The 10,094-nt window shown below is 45.6% G+C and overlaps 1 long non-coding RNA gene across 1 annotated transcript; it reads left to right on the forward strand.

Annotated features, from left to right (window-relative positions):
• The first annotated feature begins 1,075 nt into the window (after window positions 1-1,075).
• Window positions 1,076-3,073, forward strand: LOC138527240 (uncharacterized). The gene is made up of 4 exons (XR_011283820.1): window positions 1,076-1,177; window positions 1,453-1,552; window positions 1,668-1,782; window positions 1,916-3,073. It is a non-coding gene; the product is annotated as an uncharacterized lncRNA (long non-coding RNA).
• The last annotated feature ends 7,021 nt before the right edge of the window (window positions 3,074-10,094 follow it).

Genomic DNA, 10,094 nt, shown 5'->3' on the forward strand with positions numbered 1-10,094 from the left:
AAGTGCGGATGTATTGACCAACAAGTTGTTGGCCAAAGGCTATCCGCCTAGAGTTATAAGAAATGCCTCAAAAAGAGCTTACAATAACAATCGTGAGGCACTTTTGGAGAAAAGTAGTAGGCCAATTAAAAAGATTGGCACTGTATTTGTTAATACTTTCTCAAATTTGTCCTACAAAATCAAAAATATTGTGATGAAAACTTGGAAGAAAATATATCGTGGTAAAGAAGTGTTGCCTCCCCTAGTGGCTTTTAGAAAAGCCAGAATTTACGAAATATTTTGATCAGAAATGATGTGACAGAAATGCAGATACCACAAGTTAGGCAAACTAGACTGTGGGGTTTGCCTGAAGTAAAACAACATTTTCCATGTGGGAATTGCAGCATGTGTGGACAAACAAAAGAAACTAGATTATTGCAAATTCTACCTGATGTTAAGTGGGTCTTCACTGAAATGACGAATTGTAACAGAGCTAATGTTGTATATTTGATCACCTGTCCATGTGGCCTACATTATGTGGGAAAAACAAATAGGCAATGTAAAGTTCGAATGGTGGAACATCGAGCTGTATCAAGAATCAAGTGATAACTGCCCCTCTTGTGAAACATTTTATTGAAAAGAAACATGGTTTCAATGACTTCACATGGCTGATTTTGAAAAAGGTGCATGGAAATACCAAAATTGAAACAGATCGAAAATTATTGTATTTAGAGCAAAAAATAATTTTCAGATTACAAAGCAATGTGCTAGGGCTCAATGAAAGCATTGATTGGCATTTGGTTAGCCAAATATAATTTTGGACATTGTGTGATGCATATACCATGTGGGCACCCAATTTTGGTAAACAATTTGGTTTTTAGTTCAATTGATGAAGCTAGTGCAATTTACATCTTTTTGATGCGCTGAGTGTCCACTAAACTCCTCTACACCAGTTGATCCTGGGTCTGTTCCAATATGGCCCCCTTGGTTGTTGTACTCCTGATTAACTTCGAGAAGTTGAGTCCTTTTTTGTGTTGCTGCACAACCATAGACGCTTTAACATAGTCCTTTCTTTGTGTTGCTGCGCAACCATAGATGCTTTGAGATTGTGCAGCAGCCATGGCTCCTCTGAATCGAGTGCTGGCCGAGTATGTTTGAATGCTGCAAGTGGAGTGAATAAACCCCTCTGGGTGTATAGGTGAGCACGCTACCAGCTTTTCGCCTTTGGATGTGACTCTGTGCATGATATTGTCTCCATGTCGGGACACCTTTTGCATTATTTGGTGGTTGGGCATTTTATTTTGCATTTTTTTTTTTTTTACACATGTTATAATGCATGGCCTCCTCACGTGTGTGAAATATAAGCACCCCCTTCTGTTTGCCCTCTAGTGCATGTTGACGGCATGTTGTTAGCTGAGGTTTTGGTAATGCCAGATAAATGGTGTTTACTGTTATGTTTCCATTGCTTTCCAGATTGACTCTGTACCTTATTGCTTGATCGTATGGATGTTTCCATTTCAACTTGTTCATTACTGAATTGTGAATTGCAGTCTTGATCCCTACATTTGTGGAGGTAATTTACTTTGTTATTTGGAGCCTTGATTGTATGTGCAAAGGTATTTAAGCCAGTGTGATTTCTGGATATAACAGAGCATGTGGTCTCTGTTTATTGGTTTTGTCTTACTTAGGTGTGGCGATACTCTAGCGGACTGTGACGCTTTGTTGAAGTATTGATTTCTCATTTGGAGGGAAACCAGCAAATTTGTCATTCTGTGACTTGCTTTGAAGTTTCACCATTTAAAGGTAAATCTGCGGGTACCCTTTGGGACCCTTGTGAGTGTGGCATAATCCCTGTGCCATGCCACCATTTACATTTTGTAGTACTTCCTTCCCTTTTTGGAACTCATTAGGTTTCTCCTTTCCTTTATTTTTACAGGCTTGGAGTTTGTTTTCCTTTTACCCTCTTGGGTGCCTGAATCTACCCTTTCAACACGGTGTGGAAGAGATTAGTGGATGCTTTTAAATTTATCCCCTGAAGAATGTTCGCCTGAACTGGGCAGTTAAGAACAGAAACATGTTGGGATGCTTGTTGTTTTAGTGACACATTGAGATTTTTTTGTGTGTTATGTGATATCTTTTGTGTCGTATAAATAAGTTATTTGATGTTTTACATTTGTTTTATATTTGTTTTTTAATGTTTAGTACACTGTGTTAGGTGAGGGTAGTGTTTTTTGTTTAAATTCAGTTTAAATTATTTGAATAATAAACTTGTTATACATTTGTGTAAATCAGTTATAGCAGACGGTCCATTTTTTCAGGACTAGTGATGCTGGAAAACCTTATAGAGTTTTTGTGTGAGGGGGTTGAAGGCAAGTAAACAACACGTATCATCGTGCTCTTTATTGTATTACATACAGGGATCTCTGATCACCTGCTCTTTCGAAAAACTCTTAAAAACCTTTCTGTTTTACGATACGATACCCGGTTGCTTTGCCGGTCTGCTGTCAGCACCCAGATGCCTCCGGGCCTTGGTTCTGCGCTTTAGAAACACATTACAATACGATACAATAGCCCCGGGTCTTTTGGTTGTAGCCACGGATAGAAGCTTAGGGGCCACAACCAAAAGGATAGCTAGTCCCGAGTCCCGACAGCCCCGACATTAGCATAGCCCTGATCTTTTCCAGACCTAGCAACACCCCTGGTTCCAATTAAGGAGACTGTCCCTTAGAGCATATTCACATGCCTGGTAGTGTGTTCTCAATGCCTTCAGGACATGTGCTCTGCCAGAAAGCTGTGGCTTGGAAATGGCGCACTGCAATGCAAGTCAGATGTTACCGTTCTTTGTTGCGCAAACACGCCTTCCTCTTCCTAGTGCAAAATCTTTGTTCTCAGAAAGGTTTCATTTGTAAAGTTCTTCACCTGATCCTAAAATGTGGAGCTTGTGTTTGTATACTTTCTTTATCAAGGCCAAACATTTTCAATCAAGGGCCTGAAATGTGAGTAGGAGGCATGCTTCATAATGCCACATGTGGCCCCGCGTTGAGTCCGTTCTTTCAATATCTTCAGGCACATCATTTCAACGAGCGAAGGTACAGCTAAATCATACGTGCCCAAAAAGGCCTATTGTAGGTGATCAAGGCTTTTCTAGTTTAGGTAATAAATTGTTTTCCAAGCTTCTATGCAGCTGTGCGCACTTGTCCTTTTTTCATTGTCTGTGCACTGTTTGTGCATAGTACATTGTCTATTTTGGGGGTGTCTAAGTTCCTATCTATTATCTGTGATGCAAACAAGGGGAAGTGTGTGCAAGAAGCTCAGATGCGTCTCCAAGCAGAGAGTTGGGGGCAGATCTATCTTCTCGGCTGGGCCTCCCTCTAGCTCTCTGCCACTCTCAAACTTGAGCAGAACCACCCCCGGTTCCAGAAGCAACTCAAGACCTTCCTTTTTGCTTCCGCTTTCTCTTCCTCTCCCCTATGGATGCACCTGACTGCTCCGCGCACTGGTCACCTGGTCATGCTCTGAACTCGGGCCCAGGCTCCTGCATGTCCAGTTGCCCTTGCACTGCCTCCGGGCTCCCCAGCACTTAAGGGTCTGTATCTGCAACCCTACGGTCCCTTCTCTCTGCACTTATGAGCCACCCACTGGCTGCACATGTGAGTTACCTGCACTTCCTCCTTCCGCTCCCCCATGGCACTTCTCCCCTGCCCTCTTCCCTGCACTTGTGCGATCTGAATGACACAAGGCCTAGTAAGATCGTTATTTTGTCCTCCATTTGTTTCCCCTCCTTGTCTTGTCGCGCCTAGCAACACTTGTGTACAGGGGCGTTATAAATACCACATCATATCATATCATGCAAAACAATGGATTCCGACAGGCGAGGACTTTCCAGACATGCTGGTCACCAATAAACCATCCATCACACTTGAATGTTCCAATGTGCTGGCATGTCAGAAGAGAGGTCACCTGTCCATTAAACAAGAGCCCACACATCTGGTCTAAGCCAATGTCTAGGGTGCATCGCCAACCATGGCCCAAGACCCACACTAATCTTTGCAGGGGTAATGGGCATGGCCGCCAAGATTTTTCAAGAAGAACATTGTCTGTAGGGTGTTTTTGCTGCCCAATTGTAGGCAAAATTGGCATTGCGGGATCTACAACCAACCAGGGGAGGAAACGGCAGGGAGAGGCTGGTGGTATCGCCCGGTCTCAGGATAGACGGGGATTGCGAGCGGTGTGCACCTTGGTTTGAACCTAGGTGTACCTCACGTCCCAACACCAGTCTATCAACAACCCTCAGCTGCCTATGTGGGAGTGCATTGTCTCAGAAGAACAGGGCTTTGAACATTCTGTTTTCAAAGCTTGACAACATGTCAGCAGACAATCTATGACACAATTTACTTTCTTTTTGAAGTCCCTACGTCATTGCTCATACCCCATTGGCTGAGTTTCACAACAGTGACAAATTAAATCAAAAGAAGTAGTATGATGTCATTCAGCAACATGCTGCCCTGTGTATGCAACAGGAATATGTTTTGACGTACAAAACCAAAGGAAAAAAGCATTAGTCAGCTTCGAGGTGCCATTTTGGACATTTTAACCAACCAATGGAAAAACTGCCTTTTAGTTCTTTGTTGGCCACCCTATAAGCATTGGCCCTCTATCAGGCAAATATATATAACATATCATTGGTTTTTATAACGCGCTTAATACGCAGAGGTTTCTAAGTGCGGACCCGGGGATCGAACCTGGGTTGCTCTGTGTCGTCTTGCTTCCAAGGTGTTGCCCCCTGAGCTATCCTCCCGAGGCATGGATTGGGTAAATGCACAGGTTTATGCTGGTGATAGTCTACAGCCTCTGCCAGTTCCCCTAGTCTACCCATGGCCTGCCCACACCTGTGCATGTGCTGTTAAGAAGCTCAGTAGCCGCTGGGTAGTGTTTATAGTCATTTGTATTTGTATTTATTTATTTGTAGAGTGCAACCAAGCCCTGGGGCATCTGGGCGCTTAACTTATAAGTTAGAAAGGCATGACTGTACAGGCATTACATCAGGTCAAAGATACGGTACTAATATTACAGGCAAATATTATACAAATGTTAAACAATTACAGCAGGTATACATTGGGCAGTAGTAACAAAGGTATCATGTTAATGTTAATGTTAAAGGACATTTGTACCGCGCACTATCACCACCGTAGTGGTCCCTTGGCGCTCTGGTGGCTCTGAAAGAGGAGGGGAGGATGAGTTAGTGGGAGGAAGCAGGAAAAGTGCAAGAGAGCAGTGATGTGCTGTTGGTGGCCTCAGCCCGGTGGGTCCGTTGGCTGGGCCTGGGGTGTTTGCGGCCGGTAGTCGTTGTGTACTGTTGTGCAAGGCTATGTGTGTTTTTGTTTTTTTGTTGCCATGTAGTGAAGTTTGTGCGGTTTGTTGTGTTGTAGGTTTTGGTTGTGTTTGGTCTGGAGTTTGAGAGGTGTATGCAGAAAGGGAAATTGTTAGTAGGGTTGGTTAGTTTGCGTCTATATCCTGAATTGAAGCGCTCGGCTGGCGTAGTCTCCCCTGTTGCGGCTCTGTCCAGATCTGGGTCTGACTGGCATGCAGGTTCCATACTCCTCTAGTCCCCGCCTCTAATATGCTCTCTGATAGCTCCCCTTATCCTCCCTTTAGACTCTAGTGGGCCTGCCAATGGCAACCTCTCGGGTAGTGGGGGAGGTTGCCAGTGTCTCGATAATTCCACACCAATGTGGTACCTGGCAGTAATTTGTCATAACATATATATATCTAGCTGAATGATTGTGCCATCTGCTTATGTTGCTAATATGATAGGATCTTGCTCATGGAACCAGGCTTTGAACTTAGTCCAGAAAAGTGAGAAGGATGGTTCCCCTCTTATTGAGATGGGGAGTGAGTTCCATTTCTTTGGCGCAAGAACTGGAAACCTAGCTACACCTGCACGTTGTTGGTTAAATCGTGGGATAGCAACACAGTGCGATTGCGCCGTTCTAGAGGGTCGCAGAGATGTGTGACTTAAGAGGGTGTCAGATAAGTATGCGGGTGCTTGGTTGTAAAGTAATTTGTGGGTGAGTGCAAGTGATTTTAAATCAATTCTTTGTTTGATGTTAAGCCAGTTTATGTTCTGTCCAGTAGCTGTGATATGCTGTCTCCTTGGAATGGTACGTGCCGATCTGACGGCGTTGTTTTGCATAACTTGCATCTTGTTGATGCTTTCTTGGGATGTGCCCGGGTAGAGCGTGTTACAATAGTCAAGCTTTGATAAGACTAAAGCTCTTCCGACTGAGATGCAATTAGCTGTCATAAGGTATGGGCGGCAGGCTGTAATGAGCTTGCACGTATAAGCTGTAGAAGAGGCTAGGGCATTGGTTTGTCTTGTGAGTGAGAGTTCTAAGTCAATATAAATTCCTAGAGTCTTCACCTCTCTAGCGACTTTAATGATGTTACAGTCGATATTAAAAGTATTGAATAGGGTTCCTAGTTTGTTCAGGTTAGTTGGAGAGCCAAGAAGGAGTAGTTCGGAATTGTCGTCATTAAGACATAAACCGTGCTTGGCCATCCAAATTTGAATAGTACTGTAGATGTCATTGAGGGTCTTACTATCTAAAATGTGGTCACCCGTGATAGGGATGAGTATCTGGGTGTCGTCCGCATAATTAGTATACGTAACACCCAGATGGCCAAGAATATCAAATAGAGGTTTGGTAGTCATCACACGAATGTATCACTATATCACTTCACTGTACTGTAGCACTTATTAAACATCATGTACAATGGATGATTTACTATTGAAACAAAGGCTCTGTCATGCAAAATGATTTTAATTTCCAAGTAAGGACGTGCTCTGAGGGTTCACCTTGAAGGCACGCTCTAAGACTTTTCAGGGGAATCATTCTTGCCTATTCATCATTCAAGTGGAGCAGAAAAAGTGGCCCTGATGGTTGTTTGGGCGCTAAAAAAAAGCATGGAACCTGAGCAGGCTTAGTGGCACTGGAGATCAGATGGTGGCAGTAAAGGCAGAAATAAAATGGAGAGAATGGCTGAGTTACTGGACAGGAGCCATTGGAGCTGAGCTCCCATCACCTTGCAGCCCCCAAGGCCAACATATACTGCTCCATCTGGGAACTACTTGCCAGCAGCACTCCTGATTCCCCTGTAATAGATTCCAGTCTGGTCCGCATGCTGGCGGCTACATGCCCGGCACGCAGAACGACCACAGGAAGTAGCCTGCTAGGCCGGAAGCTGCACTGCTGGAAATGCTGCAATAGCGCAGGCGGCCAGGAATTGATGGCCAGGTGGACAAAAGGTAAGAGTGGAGTACGGTGGGGCTGTTTAAAGGGAACTGGGGGTTCACTGGGCATGGGTTGGAGGCAGGGATGCCCGGTGTGGGCGCATTGCAGCTCAGCACCATTGAATCACTTTGTGGTGTACATGCGCTTAATTAATATCGACAAATAGAAATAGGGGCGACAGAATGACATCCCGCAAAGGAACAGGCCCCAAAGAGTGTTGCCAGAGGTAGGAAAACTGCCTGCTTTTCACCTAGCGGATGTAGGAGTGGCAAGGGGAGGGGCAGGATTATACTTACCACCCGCTTTGGAGGACAGGGGTGTCAAGCAGGTACGCTCAGACCCAGATCCATAAATGGAGATTTACAAATAACAGAGTTCAAAGAAAAATCTTCACCAATCACCTCCCGAAAAATAATTAGGGTTCACTGAAAAAGTAAACAGCTGTTTATATTGTGCCTGGCCTGATTCTAATTAATAGTTCATAATGGGAGTGCTCTGGTGAGGAGGATGGAACCCACAGCCCCTGCTCTCTTCCCGCATCTAGAATGCCAACGCTCTGGCAATCAGCAGCGCCAGATCACATGTGAAGACCCGCCTTGTAGGCCGAGCAGGCACTGGCGGGCAGGAGGAGCACCGTTGAAGGAGCCTCATTGAATGACAAGGAGGAGTCCAGTGGCGAAACCATAGACAGTGCCCTGCAACGCTTTATCCGGCAGATCGCGTGATTATTTTGGGGCGAAAGAGTGGCGCTGACTCTCAATGAAAGATTTTGGGTGCGGAAAAGGGGCAATAAGTCCAACCGCCGCTCTCTGGAACAGATTTTCAGTATTTTTGGGTATTAGTTAAAATAACATGTATCTTTTGAATGTGGCATTCTTCACCCTGTTCAGTCTTGATCCTTCTTGGACTGTGCCACCCACCTAGAAACTGTAGCTGGCCCAAACCCCACTGCCAAGAATAAACACATTTGGCCAGATTATCAAAACTTTTTTGGGCGCAAAGTGGGATGATGCACTAGCATTTCCATCCCACAAACGGGCGTGGGAATATTTTTTTCTCTGTCATTTCACTGAGATGGGCCCTTTAACGGCCCGTGTCTGTGAAATGCGCTCCCAGCGACCACGTGGTGGCTGGCAGCCAGTGAAATACTAGTGTCAGGAGCGCCCGACAGTAACATATGCAGGGGGGCTGGAGAGCGCATCTTTGCACCAGGGTCTAGTCTAGCCCCTCCTGAAATGCTCAGAACACCTTTGTGAATAAGGCGAGCCCAGCATTTCTGAAAGCAGCTCCTTTGAAACAAGCACCTTCTCTGCGCTCCTCTCCTTTGTGCTATGTTTTGAGAATCAGCGCCAATGCTCCCCTGTGTCCAGGATTTCATCAGCCATATTTTGGGCAAGAAGAGGCCCATTATTTGTTAACCCCCCCCCCCAGCCCCCGCCATCCCCCGATTGCAGAACATAAGGGCACGTTCAGCAGATGCACATGTGATTCAAGGGAGCACCCACAGTATTATTAGGGTGGGCTTAGTGGATCCCAGCGCATGGACTGTGTCGCATATAGGCTGCAATTACTTAGCAATACTCAGCATCGTCTCTCTATTTGCGTTGAGCTGCGTTTGTTATCTGCACACCTGACAATCAAAACTAAAACTCCACATGGCCCACAACAGCTGCACACAAGAAAGAAAAAACAGAAACAAAGAATAAGCTGTTCAAAGCTGTCTATTACATTTCCACCATGTCTGCCTGTGTGACAAGTTAAAAAACAATGTTCTGGGCTGCAGATTTAATGTCGTCATTCATATCAATAAGTGCCACGCCTGCGTGAACGACTGAACGAAGGCTGGCAGCTTTATCATGGGGTAGGGTCTTTAAACTGCACTTCCTGGATGTCCAGGAAACACTGTGCAGGGAAGGCAGCATACCGCGGCGGTACAGGCGGGGCTCGCAGAATCCTGTAAGCGGGAAGGTATGGGTGTCAGTGGGGGAGCGGGTAAGTGGTGGGGTTGGGGGGCAGAAGGCAGATTGAAGGGGCTTGAGGGAGGATGAGACCAGGTTTGCTTTGAGCGCGGGGGTGGAGCGCGGGGAGGGTGATTTCCAAGACGTCACAAGGGAGTGGTTGGGGTCAGGGGCGGGGAAGTGGTGCCAACCTGTCCTCTATCCTAATTCTCCTTGACCTGTCTGCTGCCTTTGACACGGTCCATCACTCTGATCTCCTTAATACTCTCTTGGGATTCGCTATCAAGCTCTTGCCTGGATTGAATCCTACCTTGCACCTCACCAGTTCTCAGTCTCCTGGAACAACAACACTTCTCAACTCACTCCTCTAACTGTTGGTGTTTCACAAGGCTCTGCCACTCTGCACCTCTGCCCTAAGGGCACTAAACTCCTCCTTTGAGTTCTCGTACCAACTCTTCGCAGATGACAACAAAATCTTCTCTGCCTGAACTATCTCCTCTAATCTCTCTATCAAGATTTCCACCTGTCTCTCTGCCATTAAATATTAGATGGCTTTTCACTCTCTGATGTTAAACTCTACCAAAACAGAGGTGCTCTTATTCCCAGCAAATTACTCTCTCTCATCTCTTCCTCTGCCTATCCAGTTCCCACCGGACACTCTCCCTGACTCTTCAACAGCTAGAAACCTCTGGGTCATCCAGGGCCATCTTAAGCAATTCTGAGGCACGGGGCACACATAGCTTTGGTGCCCACCCTCCACCGAACCCCATGAATTAAGAGATCCTGAATATATGGTCCCACCCGCTCATCACTATCACAGCCCATAGCTCGTTATGCTGCCGTGCAACAATTAGAAGAAACCTGG

The sequence above is a fragment of the Ambystoma mexicanum genome, chromosome 14 (assembly GCF_040938575.1).
Source record: "Ambystoma mexicanum isolate Mex_15411 chromosome 14, UKY_AmexF1_1, whole genome shotgun sequence".
NCBI classification, from domain to species: domain Eukaryota; kingdom Metazoa; phylum Chordata; class Amphibia; order Caudata; family Ambystomatidae; genus Ambystoma; species Ambystoma mexicanum.